General features: G+C 33.7%; 1 pseudogene; it reads right to left on the reverse strand.

The window, feature by feature from the left end:
* Positions 1-14,063: 14,063 nt before the first annotated feature.
* On the reverse strand, positions 14,064-16,202 carry LOC116115233 (annotated as a pseudogene).
* Between the last annotated feature and the right edge of the window lie 308 nt (positions 16,203-16,510).

The following is a 16,510-nucleotide window of genomic DNA, read 5'->3' on the forward strand; positions in this document are numbered from 1 at the left end:
GAAATTGCTCCAAAGCAGAAAGAGAGAGTTGAGAGTAAGACTGAGGATGACGACCAAGAAGAGGAAGAAGAAGACTGACACTATGGAAAACTAAAAATCTAGATTTCTTCTTTGAACTATTTTCTTGTTATTTTCTTTAATTTGTAATTTGACTTTATTTTGTTTCATACTTTCAGTATTTTTGTTTCAATTTGGGAACTTTAGATTTACTTTTTGTGTTTTGATATTTCCCTATTAAACAGTGATGTGTTTTAAAAATTTGGTGCATCGTAAGTTTTCCTGTTTGACAAATTCTTATGATGATGAAGGGTCCGTTTGTTTCAATATTTTCCCCTATCATATTCCTACTATTTTCAAAATACATGTTTGTTTCCCTATTCTGAAAATACTATTATATTTTATTCAGTTATTTTTTAAATCTCTTAAGTTTGTTAATTTAACTAAATACCCCCCCAAAAAAGGTTTAGAAATTGAAAAAAACACCCCCACCACCCACATTTGCTAGATTCCGACCACCATCATGGGAAGGTGACTGGAATCTGGTATAATGGTGCACTACCTACTGGATCTGGTTGGTAATGCACCGATATAGCCTTTTTCGGCTAGATCTATCATGGATCTAGCTGAAAAGGCCAAATCTACGGCCAAAGATTTGGCCGTTGATTGCTAGATCTTTGGCCATAACTAGTCATCAATGATGGTCATATCTTTGGCCGTTGTTGACGACCAAACGCGGCCACATCTGGCTGTCAATGGCCAGATCTAGCCATAGATCTAGCTTTTTCTAGATTGGAAAAGGCCATCTCGTCACATAACTGACCATATCCAGCCGGTCGTGCACCGATACAGCAACTCTGGCCACCCTCCGACGGTGGTGGCCGGCTACTGGTATTTAATGGGTGGGTGGGGGTGTTTTTATAATTTTTAATGTTTTTATTATAGGGGTGTTTAGTAAATTAACAAACCTAGGGGGTGTTTTTGTTAATTTTTAAATCTTACCTCATTATTCCCATCCAACTCTTACTATTTCAAAAATACTATTCTAAATACTAAAACAAACACACCCGAAGATTATGCACATATGCAAGGTGTTTACATTGAGGTCACACTTCACGGATTAACTAGGGGAGCATTTCTTAACCATTTTCTTTTCTCTATTCCTTTTTCTTTATTGTATGATATTGAGGACAATGCCATTTTAAGTTTTGGGGAGGGAAACATTTCGAAAATTTTCTTATTTGTCTAATTTTATGTGGTTACTTTGTTCATGTTTGAGTGTTTAATGTTGTCTGTTTTTGTTTGTTTTGAGTTTTATGTGTGTTTGAAAATAATGCCCAGTTGATTCATAAAAGTCCATGACGAGAATTGATTGTTTAGGACTCTATTTTAGCTAGAAGTTCCTTGAATAGTTCAAGCAAGATGAATATAGTTCAAGCAAGATATTCATCTTTTTAACATGCTTAGAGACATTTTATGTGAATGTGTGAGTTCTTGATGATTTTGAGGAATTCTAGAACCTATTTGAGAATTGCTTGAGGCAAAATCCTAGATTAGACGTTGTTGAGGAAATGATTTAGACATTCTTTGAAATGTTTGAGCCTTTCTAGCTGACCCTGTTTTGAAATTGTCTCTATTCACCTCGTTTCAGCCTTTTAATCAAGTTGCCTTATTTTTCTTATGCAACCAAAAATTGTCCAACTCCTTTACCCTAAACACTTTATCATACCCTTTAGGAGAGCTCCGGACGATATGTATAACATAAAGAGCAACGAAGGTATATGACTAAGTGATCGATAGGCAAATCATAAGTTTGGGGGTTGTGAAAAGTCAGCAAAAAGAGGCAAGCAATCCGAAGTGATTCATCATTTGTTGTATTTATGCTTTTAATTTCAAAAAAAAAAAAAAAAAAAAAAAGTAAGAATGAATGAAAGAAGGAAAAAAGAATTCGATTCAAAATAAAAAATAATGAAATTCATAAGTTTGTGTGAAAGGTGTGTGCTATAATCTGAAGGTTGTGCAATAAAGGAAGGTCATAACTTGAAGTAAGCTATTGGTGTATGCATGAGGAAAACCGAGCTCTCTCACTTTGTTTTTCCTATCATTTCTTTGGAGTCTGCTACCCAAGCCTAACGTTATAAGCTTATAAAGACCTTTTGACACTTAGCAATGGTCTAGTCTACATTATAAGAGAATAATTCGAAGAGTAGGCCTATGGAGTTTGTTAATGATCTAAGAGATTTTGATTGTTTGCAAAAAATAATCTGAGAAGTTGAATGATGGATTGAATTAGGATTACTTACTTGGGGAGTTAATAGAGGAATAGAGTTAATTCACAAACTTGGCTTTTTTAGAATATTGAGTATTTTTCCTTAAACAATGTTTACTGGCAATTTGTTAGACTTGCATTATGATTCAACATGGGTATTTCTCTTTTGGTTTTGATTTATATTTCTTTTTGCTCGAGGATGAACAAATCTTAAGTTTGAGGGTATTTGATAATCCTATTTTTCATAGTTATTTTGCATTGAATTTCAATAAGATTTATGATACTTTTCATAATTTTGGTCCATGATTGATATTTAATTCTATTAATTGTGCTTTGCAGGCCTAAACGATGATTTTGATCATAAATTATAGTTTTGAGTGTAAATGGTGTAACTTGAGCTTGTTAAGATGGAATAATCTGAATCTAGCATCTTTGGAAAGCTAAGATCAGATCTACAACCTTAATGCTTTGGGTTGTTCCTAATTCTGACTGGAAGAGGGTGAAAACTTCGCTTGAACATGTGAACAACACTTTTGCAAACTGAAGAAGACGTCTTATGGAATGTGCTTCAGTATTTTAGCAATAACTAGAGCTGTAGACCTTGTATTGGGATTATTATTGCACCATTGAAAAGATAATTGAAAGGGCTACAATTATTATGCTTACCACATTTTCTAATTCTGAAGTTAACATACTTAATTTTGGCCATTAAAACTTCGCTGCAGCGAAGAAAAAACTTCGCCGTGGCAAAATTACGTCAGATGCGAAAAAAATAAAACAACTCGTTTTGCCTTGCTAGGGTTTCATTCTTAAGTTAAAGGGTATAAATTGAAGTGAAAATAAAGAGAAAAGGGTCTGGAAGGTCTCTGGTTCGTTTTTGGGGAAGAAGTCAACAAGGAAAAAGAAGAGAAGCGAAGATTGAACAAGATTTAGAGAAGATTTTTCATCCTTTGTGCTTTTTTTTTTTTTTTTTTTTTTGTTTTTGGGATAATGAACCTAGATTCTTTTTATTCCTCTTGTTTAATTTCAATTTTAAGCATGAACTAAACTATTGAGTTAGGGTTTTGATGTAACCTTTGATACAATAGTTCAATTTATATGATTTGGTTATTTGTTTGTTTTAGTTCTAATTTCATGATTTGAGTGTTTATTTTCTGTTTTATTGTTTGTGTGCTTGGTCACCCTTTAATATGTGTTGTTCATGATGAGACAGAGAATGATTCATATATATGCTTCTTCAGATAAACACCTAGATTGAGTGAAAACTAAAGATGATAAACATGATCTATGAAATCGAGTAGAATTCCACAAAGTTTAAGAGACGACCTATTAGACTTCAATTCTTGGTTCAGAAGGTTAATAGGAATGGGTGGGGTGGTATAACTTGAGAAAGAGTACCAAACATCTTAGGGAATTCAATTGTCAATCAAGAAATTAGAGCTTGGGTAATAGAATCTATAAATTGAGCTAGCGTAACTAGGTGAAATCAAATACCCTAGCATTTTTTTTATCATTGTTTGTTGATTGCGATATTGAGTATTGCTTTACTTTCTTTTATTTTTATTAATAGTGAATTTTTCTTTAGATTGTCAGTATTCCATTGCTCGCTTGTTTGATTCTTCAATTAGCATTAAAACTAGGGAAATCAATACTTAGTAACTCTATACTCATGGGAACACTACTTTACTTATCACTTTATTACTTTTTGAAACTAATGCACTTGCTAAGCATAACAAAATATTCGCATAAATAGGCGAAAATCTCCACTGTTGCAAAATCCTCTAGTTTTCTCTCTCTCAAAGGAAGTTGAAATGGAAACTAATTTCGAAATGAAGAGACACCCCCATTTACTGCCCCTCTTTTCAAAAAAGAGACCTTTCATTTTCCCACCTCCTGCCTAAATTAATCTAAACCCTACGCATGTCACTCATACAAAGCACCGAGTCGACTCAACCTCATATAATAACCAACCAGCAAAACGACTTTCAATTGCCCTCAATGTGACTTTCCATTCAGCTTGGCTTACCAAACGAGAATAGCAATATGAAGGCATTAAATGGGTTATCCCCACTCGGCTCGGTCACATCCAACCAATGGAGGAAAGCAATATGGTCTCCAAGTGCACACTTCATTCGACGGGGCATTTAAAAGACATTGCCTCATAAAGCTAAACTATAAGCTCCAAGGCTTATAGCGTCTCCATGACCCACTCAGTTCGGCCTGTCGTGTGGGAACAAATGGGTGAATGACTAAGCAACCATCCATTCAGCTCGGTCCAATACATGGTCACAAGTATATCACAAACATTCCACTCGGCCTAGCCCAGCCAATGCCTTTAAAAGAATCAAGGACACAAGTCTCAAGGACTTATATAAGCATTCCACGTGCCATTCAATGCATGCCATGCGAATGAATTTCAATAAGTCATAATAGCCCACTTGGCAATAATTTTTCATGCGGCAGAATGAGTTGAGCCAAATAGGCCTACGATTGTTCCACTTTGCAAAACTTACTTGAGGTTGACTCTCCATGTATCTCTTGGCTCAACATATGCCACTTGCTCTAACATTCATTTGACTAGCATTCTCCACTTGGTTATCCGAGCCGAGCTGAACTTGAGTGGCCTATATTCAATTAGCAAACACATACGCCGAATGGAGCCAATTCATCCCCAAAAGGGCAATGATTCACTCCTTTACGCCTACAATCGGCTCAATCTACTCTCTATGCTAAGTACCCATTAACTTAGAGAGTAGGAGACAAACTGTATAAGCCAAAAATCTTATTGGGCCTTATCAGGCCCAGTAACAAAATAAATGCTATATACGGCTTAATGTCTTAGCTCAATTTCGGTTGGGTCTACGCTTAAATCCATCTCGTGGATTAACCATCCAAATGGCCCATCTTGTAAGAATATCCATTCTATGGGTTGACCTATTCTACGAACTGGTCCATACCACGAGTAAGCCTTCTCCGTGAGTTGGGCTACTGTACGAGTTGGGCCATTCTACGATCAATGTTACTCTATGAACCAAGCCAACTTATGCTTTGGGCCACTCCACGAGTTAGGCTTTTTACAAGTTAAGCTAAATTGGGCTCCCGCCCATTAGCCCATATTCGTTCTAAAATAGGAATTAGAGTCCTACTTACTTTCTAGTTCATCCAAGATTCCTAATCTTAAATGAACTAATATTTCTACTTCTACATGGATAAACACTAAGTTTCCTGTTTACCCAAACTCCTATTGTGAGAACGCCTAGTTCTATAAGGACTCAAGCTCCTTTGCCTCACTATATAAATAGAGGCCAGCCCTCTCATTATTCATTTACATACAACTTATAACTTTAGCTATCAAAGTTCTTACTCTCAGGAACCGTCGCCTTTTGCCGTCGTAAAGGTTAGTTCTGACTAACTTTACCTCCCTTAGTTGTCGTAAAGCCATGCTCCGGCCACTTTACACTAATAGTCTTGCCCTAGCCAAACATTCCTGGTAAACCATTTCCTGCCTCCAGCCTCACTTGAATATTCCTTTCAACCGTATTGAGTTGAGCATCGAAGTGCCTACGACAAACACTACACTGGTGTCCTCGGAGCTTTCATGTTCACTTTCTTTGTCTGTGCAAGTCTACACGATTGTCAATGGTCTCGTCCTCAGAGGATCATCCCTCAATTCAACCGTAGATTTTACCATCTACAGTTTGGCGTCCACACCTATTTTAGTTCTTTTTTAATTGCATAATTTGTTTTGATTTTAGGTTTTGAGTTCTAGATCTAAAATTTTGAAATTTTGATTTTATTTTGTTATCACTTAAACAAGTTTGGTGATATTGGATGATGTAAATTTTTTATTTTTTTGTGTTTTGAGAAGGTTGATGACGTGAAAAATGAAAGATGGATGAAAAGGGAGTTGGTGAAATGAAAGAGGTGAAGAAGATGCGTTGGATTTCAAAAGTTAATGGATATTTTGTAATTCATTAAGTTGTGGTTAAAAGTAATCTGTTAATATACTTAAATATTACAGCAAAGATTTACAAAGATAAAAAGGGCATTTAAACGGTCAAAGTTGGTCAAAGAGAAATTCACATGAATGAGGCTAACGGTGGGTGGAAAGTCAATGGTTTTTGAAACTAAGGGTATCAATGTAATGAGCCTTACCTTGGGTGGGAAGAGGTCGTTCGACATTTTAAAATAATATAAACACTTCTAGCATTCGGCCAAACAACTTATAAAATATCATAAACGCTTATAATTTTAAATATGTTCTTTTTTACTAGACCAATAGATTAATCCAACTAAAGAAAGGGAGAATGACATTTTCCCACCCAAGGTTTGGTGAAACAACAATTTTCCACCCTTCAAGTTTCGAAATGACACTTTCTCACCATTCGTTAGGTTCTGTTATGTTTCCTGTTAATATTTTACCGAAAAGACAAAAATACCCTTAAATATTTGACTTTATAAATTTTTAATTAGCCAAAAAGTCAAAAAAGAAAATATAGTTAGCCTTACCTAAAAAGTTAGGAGTAATGCTATGGAATTATTTAAAGTTCAATGATATTAATATTTATTTATAATGTCATTAGTATCCCATCACTATTATTCAATAATATACTATATTTATAATGTTTTTCATTTTTACTAATTAACATAGAAAATCAATATTCCTAATTAATTAAATAAACAAAGGAAAAAAGATATCTTGACATTTGAACTAATAAATAATCGAGTAAAGACTTTGACTTAACTAAATTTTAATTTATAATAAACTAATTAAGAATATTTTCATCTTTTCAATCAGATATTAACAGAACTTAATGAAGGGTGAGAAAGTGCTATTTTGAAACTTGACGGGTGGGAAAGTGTTGTTTCACCAAACCTTACGTGGGAAAATGCTGTTCTTCCCTAAAGAAACTCCAAGTCTTAATTTTAAAATAAAAAATTCTTCCATATATGAAGAGGGAAGAACAACATTTTCCCACCTAAGGTTTGACAAAACGACAATTTTCCACCTGTCAAGTTTCAAAATGACATTTTCGCCATTATGTTCTGTTAGGAAAATCCGTTCTAAAGAAGGGCATGATGATCAATTTACATGAAGTCTACTCATTCTAGTTACTACATCCTAATGCCCGACCCAAACATCTCTTCGAATCTTTAAAATTCCATATATTTCTCCTTAAATTCTCGCAATCTTGATTTTTCGTTTTCAATTCATCTCTAGTGTTGTTGTTTTGGAGATTGAGTGAGCGAGATTGTCTCTGTGACATTGTTTTTATATTTCTCTATTGTTGTTGAAGGCCAAACCGATTGGAATTTTGGGTTTACATTGTGAATTCATAGACTTGGGGGTTTGAGGGTTTGGAATCGGGGGAGTGGGAGGAAGTGAGGTCCTTTTGGTTTTAATTCTTCTTCTGTAGCCAAATCATAATGAGTCATTACATTTGGAGACTTTGCTACAAGTTCTTGAATGCCATTTTGACCATAAGTGTCTCCGGCAACTATGTAGATGTTTGCATCGAAAGGAAATCCGATAGCTTCGAGGAAGACAACAACCTCTTTAGGAGTCATGGGGCATACACCGTTGAGCCTTCTCTCAATGCTATTGATCTCTTTGTCCTTCCAATGTTTTGAGTATTATATCTTAATGTTCGCAGCTCCTTATCTTCTGCTTCTGTGAGATTGTAACTATAGCTTGTAAAAGAAAGCATGTCTTTTTCATATCTACAAATTTTACACTTCCCAATTAGCAAGATTAAATGACGAAAAGTATATAAAAATCAAACTTGTAATTAGCCAGATATTGTTAAATATCTCAAATGAAGAGCAATACACACAGAATTCATATTCTTTAGTCTTTCAACCAATATGTTTCCAAGCTCTACAATTCTATCTGAGGAGGCGAAAGCCTGACACATTGTGCGACAACGAAGCCTTTGAATTGAAGTAGCAAGACCATTGTTAACAAGATGAGCATTAGTATGAGTGAACTAGATAACCATGTGTTCCTTGAATAGTGGAGCTATCTCTCCTCTATAATAACTAGCCTGCATAAAGTTAAGCCATTGATTTTTAGAATCAGAAGGGATTATTGTGTAGTTTATGTATAAGGATTTTGAATGATTTGTATAATCTGCATACTTTAGACCAAGAAACTGGGGCTATCTGAATGTGGTTTTGTGCTTCCAATTTTGGTAGGAGTGACTGAGAGATGTTTGGGTTGGGCGTTAGGATGTAGTAAGTATAATGAGTAGGCTTCATGTAAATTGACCATCATACCCTTCTTCAGAATAGATTTTTCTAACATAATATAACGATGGGTGGGAAAGTGTCGTTTTGAAACTTGACGGATGGGAAATTGTCATTTCGCCAAATCTTGGGTGAGAAAATGTCGTTCTCCCTATGAAGAACTCCATATTTTCTCAAAAAAGAGTCTCGGAAGTCGGAACCATAGGTATTCGATTCAATAAGACAATTTAAAAACTTTAATGGTAAAAATGAATATAAACAATTTTATTAAATTAAATTTTTACTAGAGAAAAATATATTGCTTCTAGTTATTATTCTTAATATTGAAAAACTTTCACAGAAGTCCTAAATTAGATTTGTGTGCTGTGACAATTCATCCATATAGCAATAAAAATAGACAGTAAAATACAATGATTAATTGAAAGTATTTGTTGTTAGCACATTGGCGGATCAACCAAAGCAGCAACACTTTGGATTTAACTGTAAATTAACCGTCGTTACAGTTTCCTTTCCATTTCCCATAATACCCTTCACTGTATTCCTACAACACACCAAATGTTTCATAATTCTTCCAACCAAAGGAGGCATTTGCGGAATACTGATCTAAAGAAACGAACTGTAATATAACCCCATTTCTTCCTCTTCCTTCGGCCATTGCTGAGCTTTACCACCCAGTTTCTCTCTCTAAAACCTCACTTTCTCTCTCTAGATCTTCTCTCATGGCTTCTTGTTTCGCTCCTGTATCGGTTCTCAGGTATGCATATACTTCTTTCATCTGATTTTTAGGGTTAATTTCGTCAAATATCACTAAACTCCTCCTTTCAAGTTTTCTGAAATTTATCGAAAGGCGAAGGGTTAAAAAATTACAGCGATACTTATTTATTATATGATTGAATTGTGGTATTTTTTACTTCTTGAAATGAATCGTGGTTTGAATTCTTTTTGATTTTTTTATTCATTCCATGTTATGGATGAGATTCGTTTGTCGCTAAGAGTTTCAATTTCGATGTTTATTTTTATTTCTGATTCTAATTTTCCGTAATTCGAATTGTCTATATCTTGTGTCATATGCGTTATATGGGAGTTGTCTTTTTACGTGTTGTGAAGTAGATTGAAATGAAGAGAGAAGCAAGGGAGCGATGAAGTTCATTTGATTTAATTTGTTTAAGTTTTTGAATGAATTTTTATTGAATTTCGTCCTTGGCGCACAATATTTAACTTTTTGTTTTTTTTTTTAAATGTAGTGACATATAAACTTTGTTTACAAATTGATAAAGCCAGATTAATGGAACATAAAAAATCTCTTAGAAATAAATACTCAATATGAAAATGAATAATATAACATAAAAGAGAATGTTATGCAAGTTTGTATGTGTAATATTACTTATTTTTGTCATGTTAGTCCAATTTCGGTTTGTATTTGTATTTTCATTGTTATAATTATCTGTTACTTTATGCTTATTCAGGTTTTTTATTTTTTTTAGCTTATGAATTGTTTTCATTTGGGTACAGGTGGATCTCATCTCAAGCCACAGGAGCTTTCATCGCCAAGTCCATTACATTTGGGAAAATGCCAAGACTGATAATTCAGAGGAAATCAAACCATGGAAACCAGCCGGAAATTTTCAGTTTGTGCACAGTATCGGTATGTTTTCTGGTCTTGGATTTTGGTGAAACAAATTTGAATCAACGATTGTTATAATCATTTCAGTAAATATATGTTGAATTTTTTTGATCAATTTGATGTTCATGATGATGGCACAAGATAAATGCTGTAATCATGAGGATTCAAACTTAGTCTTATTAGCAAAAGCTGCTCAAAAGTTTCTAGGCTAAATAAGTTGTGCACTCAGTTTTTTTGATATGTTCTGTTTGACGTGTTTTTTGCACTATGCATGTCGTTAACCCCTCATTTGGTGATGTTAGTGATACCATTTTCCTCTATTCCTTTTAAAATTCTGCAGAATTATATTGGTCTCTTTAGTTTTCGTATTCCTCATCTCTTCCCCTAATGTTAGGATTAGAAGATGTTCATGCCTGTTTGTAGAATTTTTGAAGTAATTGTCAAAATGAATTGTGCTAGCTGCAAGCGTTATGCTGATGTAATCGGGTTGTTGCTTTCTGCCATAAAATGACTTAATGTAAGGGTCTTCTCGGATGGTACTTCATTTTTTCTGCCTGCCAAAAGTCAGTCTTTGCCTGCATATTCCTTTTCAATTTGGTTGATTTAGTCCTATTTTTGACATAGTGAAAAATACATCAGGAATCTTTGACAGGAAAATATCAGCATTGATATTTAAGATAAATTAAAACTTTGAGATTCTTTTTTGGTGCCTGATACTTCAGAGTTTCTGGAGTTGCTTTCTTCTTTATTCAACACCATTAGGAAGCTTCAATTGCCTAGGTAGGGAGAAAATTTTTGTTCTTTTTATTTTTAGTAGGGATTTTGATGTTTTCAGATTGCAGCTTTTACACATCTTGTATAGTTTCGGGACCCTTTGGTTTCTTCAGAACGATTGTCCTTTTTCTCTGCAATTTGTCTGTTCTTGCATACTTTTTTGTTTCTAATGGGGACCAAGGAGCAGAATGGTTATAGTCTGTGCTTATTTTGTGTCCTCATTTTCAGAGTACTTTAAAAAGAGGATGAGATTTTTTTTTTTTTTTTTTTTTTTTTTTTTTAAATTTTAAGAAAAGGTGAGGCAGGAGCCTAAAGCATGATTTATGCAGCCATTTTTTATTTATGCTCTTACTGATTTTTTCTCTTTTGACATTATTTTACAAGTTATTGAAAACAAAAACAAAAACAGTAAAGTGGAATTTGTCGCTCCTATTTTCAAATAATTTTTTCTTTTTCATTTTTTTAACTCTCTGATGCCAGTTTCTAACTATATGGCTCTTTTGTGATGCTCACACAAAGGATTTAACTATAAGGTTATACACAGATAGGATTTATATTGACAAATGAGATGGTTTTGTGTGGTTTTGGTGTGTTAAAAAACGTCTTTATACATTTATCTTCTGCTAGATCCTTCATCTCCTACAAAAAATGCGGAGTTACAGTTTGGACTTATTAAAGATAATCTACCATAATGAAACCTTCCCTGCTAGTGGTTAAGTAAAAAAAGAAAAATTTGTGTGCTCACCCCCTTTCAACGGAATAGCTAATGCTACGTTGAGATTGTCATTAAAAATCTGTAAGATTTGCAAAACAAGGTATGCATCCATGTACTTATATCTATAGAATCAGATAACTGAAAGGTGGCATTCACTGATCTGATTCTATTTGTCTATTTCAATTTTATTTTTGCTCTTTTTTGAGAAAGAACTTATATAAAACCCACCCTGAGTTATAGCATGCAGCCAACTTCTTATAACTAGATTTTACTACAGGCCAGTATTGGAATTTGAGCTAAGGCTTTTATTATGTTCTTTTTACTCTCTATACTACCAGTATTTCCCCGTGAGTGAAAGCATGGGTTTTGTCTACTTAATTTTCCAAAAGATGGTTGTTGCCTCCCTTTTGTCTCTCTTTGTGTGGCATTCATTCAGCACATCTCGTACCTTTTCACAATCTTTTTGCTTATGCAAGATGGAAATCGGGAGGAGGTGGTGATTTTGTTGCTGGATTTTTCTAGAGGGTGCAGTGTTTGGAACTTAGCTTATGTCTTTGCCCCACAGGTGATTAGATTTTTACTGTTGGCTGTAGTTAATTTCTGCAAGTAGTATTTCATCATATCTGATGAATTTCATGCATTGACATTTGACTTGCTTGCTATGGTCCAAAATTTGTCTTTTTCTAATTCAAATTTGGAGGAGTATACATAACTATCCAAGTTGCTCGTTGCTATACTTGCTCATAGGCAAATGACAAGCTATGTCGCAATTAGAGTGTGAAATTTTCAATGTTAAAGTATAGTGCTAGTAGTGCTTATGTATGCTGGAGATCAACATTATATGCAATTGCTTTTCCTTCCACATTATGAAATCATGTTACGGATTCATTTGTTTTAAATTTAATGCCTTAGAAGGCAAGGGACTTTTATGTGTAACTTGTTAGTAAAGGTCAGACCAAAAATCTTATAATCTGAATGAAAAATTAACTGGTCATTTAGTATACTATTTTATTCCATCAATGAATAGAATAAATATTCAGGTAAGCGATGTATCCCGATTTTCTAATTTCATTGTTTATGCAAGATTACTTATATGATTTAATATAATTCGTCATTTCTTAAACAATTGTTTAATAATTTAGAGGGAAAGAGGTTTCAAATAAGAAATGAATCTTAACTAAAACCGAACAGGAATAAAGTTGCCTTAACCCCAATAACAATTATATATGTGTGTTTTTATATGTGTGTGTATGGACACACACACACACTCAAATATATAGTGATTTTCCTCAGGACCACCCTAATTACTTTGGTTTGCTATTTAGTTCACTGTGTATATGTATATAATTAGTATGTATGATGGAGTTGATGTGGGAGGGATGTAGGAAAATTTCCAATTTGAAATTCGGATTACTAGGAGTAAGAGTTATTGTTATTGATAGACACACTACACTCAATATATTGTTATGTATTATTAGTATCTCAATTACATCCGTATCTAAATTCATTTATTGTGGCATAGAACAGAAGGAATGTTTTCCTACTCTTTCGTGGATGCTTTTTTAATTAAATTTTTATGATGCTTCTCTATTTAAATTTTTATTCATGTGTAGTCCTATTCAATGGATTGCTCTTTTGGTGTTTTTTCAGATCAGAAGATCTCTGCTAATGAAGATGAATATGGTTTTCGGAAAGCGAAGAGACCAATATTACGATGAAGGCTTAGAGGTAAACATTGGAACTACTTTTTCTGTTTATTTTCTCTCTAATAGCTCCTTTAATCGTGAAAAAATTATCCATTGTATTGCAAAACGAGGCAGACCTTGAATGCAAAAATCGCCAACTTAACTCTGCTATTGACAATGTATCTTCACGTTTAAGAGGAGGCAATAATTCACCTCCTGTACCAATGAATCTGATCCTGAATAGAGGCGATTTGAGATTTTTTTTTTTGTTATAGTTTCCTAGTTTCGAAGATACCAACTGTACTTGGCTTGTTAATTCTTGCGAATTATTGAAAACAAAAATGGGATTTGTTGCAATGTATTCATGTTATTGTATTTGATTGGAGATTTGCTTTTTCCTATATGGTTTTTGAATGCTAGTTACTATATTGCTGAGTTGGGAACCTTTTTCTACCCATATTGTCCTTTGATTTTTTATCATCTGCCTCTTTCCTAACTAGTTATCCGTATTCATAGGAAGACTTCCCATATAAGAAAAAAGTCAACCAAATGGAGAAACCACCTTCCCGTATTTCATAGGTATTCATTACAAGGAGAAATTGGCATTCGAAGAAAACGAATTGCTGTCTTTTAAAATTTTATTTATTGATTAATATTCATAAAATACATGTTTTATTCAAATCTTGATTAAACCTTGACGCAATCGGGTTCCTTCAATTGCTTATTGCCTTGTTTATGTCTTCCATTTGAACTTCATGGGTCAGAGTTCATCAAGTTGAAATTCCTGTTACACAAAGTAGAAACATATGAAAAATAACAATTTACCTAGACCTTTTGGCCCTAATAAAAAATAAATATATAAAAGAGTGACTTAAGTGCACCTTTTTTTGTATTTGTCAAGTATAATAGGAAGATCAATTTTTGTTTTGAGCCCTCCAAAATGCTACCCTTTAAACTCCTTCCAAGTAGAGGGACAATACACCAATCGGCATGCTTCCATCATTTGACCCACCAATTATCACTGCTTTACACCTTTTCCCTAAATAATCCATAAATTAAAAAAAAAAAAAATAATAATAATTAAAATGTATTAATTTTGTTAATGAATACATAGTTTACCAATTTTGTGGATTCCAGGCTTCATTAGCCAAAGTAGCAACTCCAGTACACTCAAAGCTACAATCCACACCCATTCCATTTGTATCTCTTTGATTAATTCTGAAACATTTATCTGATTCTGAAGGATTTATAAAATCAGTCATTCCACAACACTTCTCCCTTCTCTTTCTTCCATTTGTTCTTGTCTAACCAACCAATTATTTTGGCTGCCCCCTGCATTCTTGCTCCATTCACACCTGAATTACACAGTTTTGAATATAAAATCTTTTAAAATATTGTTCGATGGCAGTCGATTAAAAAAAAAAAAAAAAAAAAAACTAGAATAAAGCATCCACAAATAACTATATATATCATCTTTATTTGATAATTCTCTAATAAGAATGTCCTTATATTAGTTTGTACGAATCATATTTACCAATTAATTTAATAGTATTTAAATATGGTCCTTACAAAATTAATATAAAAACATCCTTATTAGAGAATTATGGATCCCTGTAAAAAAAAAAAAATAAAAAAAAAATTTGTTAGCGTACCCCAAGTCCAACGGCCCCGAGACCAAGAACTGCAACACTTGATCCATTTTCAACATTAAACTCCTTCCAAGCTGCCCCAAATCCAGTTGAAAATCCACATGAGAGGAAGCTAACATGTGAGAAATTAGCGATGCTTGGATCGAGTTTAAGAACATAATAGGCATTAATAACCATATACTCAGACCATGTGGAGCATGTAAAAAGATGATACAAATTTTGTCCTCTAATTGACATTCTTGAAGAGCCATCCAGCATCAAACCATTGATGATCAATGGATATTTGAGGCATAGATTACTGACTCCTGATGTGCAATTCTCGCATTCTTTACACTCTCCAATATAGGTTGGAATCACAACATCTCCTTCTTTTACTTCTTTTACTTCCTCTCCAACACTCTCAACCACCCTGCAGCAATTAGCATCAAGCTAAAACTTCATGAAAATTCCATGGAAAAGACCCTAAGCTCATGAACACCAACCAAGGTTCAATTGATCTTTTTCTTCACAGTGTCTAAACTCAAATTTTTAAACTGAAACACTAATCAATGTTTAACATATGGATTGCATAAAATCCAGAACCCAATAATAAAGTGCTAGATATATGTTACAAGAATGTTGGATCATAGTAAAGAACTCTTCATGAAATTTATTTTTCATATAGAAACTGTCACTACTGTGCATAGAGAAAATTGGATAGTATGCTTACCCAACACCTTCATGCCCAAGAACACGTGGGAAAAGAGGCTGAAAAAATAGATAAACAGAAGAAATTAAGCCCAATAATCCAGATAGAAATTGAAGGAGCTAGATGTTGATACTAACCAATGGCAATCCTTTAGAACATAAAAGATCTGTGTGACAAATACTAGCATATAGCATTTTCACTCGAACTTCATCTGATTTTGGAGGCTCTACTTCAATATCTTCCACCTTCAGTGGCTCCCCCTCTCCCCAGCACACAACCGCTGCCACATTCCATACAAAATCATTATTTTCAGAAGCTGAATTTTCAAGGACTTGATCTTTGCGTTCTCTAGTGTTAGGTCAAAATTAATTCTTAAAATAAGTAACTGGAAATATAGAAGCGAGATATCAGCTTACCTTTGCATGTTATGACTTGTGAATTGCTGCTAGACATTGATGACCAGTGAGAGTTTTAGTAAACACAAGTCAATACTGAAGCTAACTCTGGTATGAATCTATCTTATTTATATATGAGGGGGAAAAGTTTGATACATTATACATATGATTCATGCTTGAAACCTTTTATTTATTTTATGTGGAAAAATATATCTATTTAGTATACTATTTTCTACCTTATTTCTAATCATATTCTCAAAATAACTATTTGTTTCATTATTTAAGAAATATTATTATATTTTATTCAATTATTTTTACACCTATTAATTTTATTAATTTAAAAACACCATAAAAAGTTTAAAAATTAACAAAAATACCCCCACCCACCCACATTAGCCGCCGAAAGGTTGCTAGAATCTAGTATAATGGCATACTATCGGCTGGATCTTGCCGGTAGTGTACCGATCT

Source organism: Pistacia vera, unplaced genomic scaffold, assembly GCF_008641045.1.
Source record: "Pistacia vera cultivar Batoury unplaced genomic scaffold, PisVer_v2 Contig734, whole genome shotgun sequence".
Lineage (NCBI taxonomy): Eukaryota > Viridiplantae > Streptophyta > Magnoliopsida > Sapindales > Anacardiaceae > Pistacia > Pistacia vera.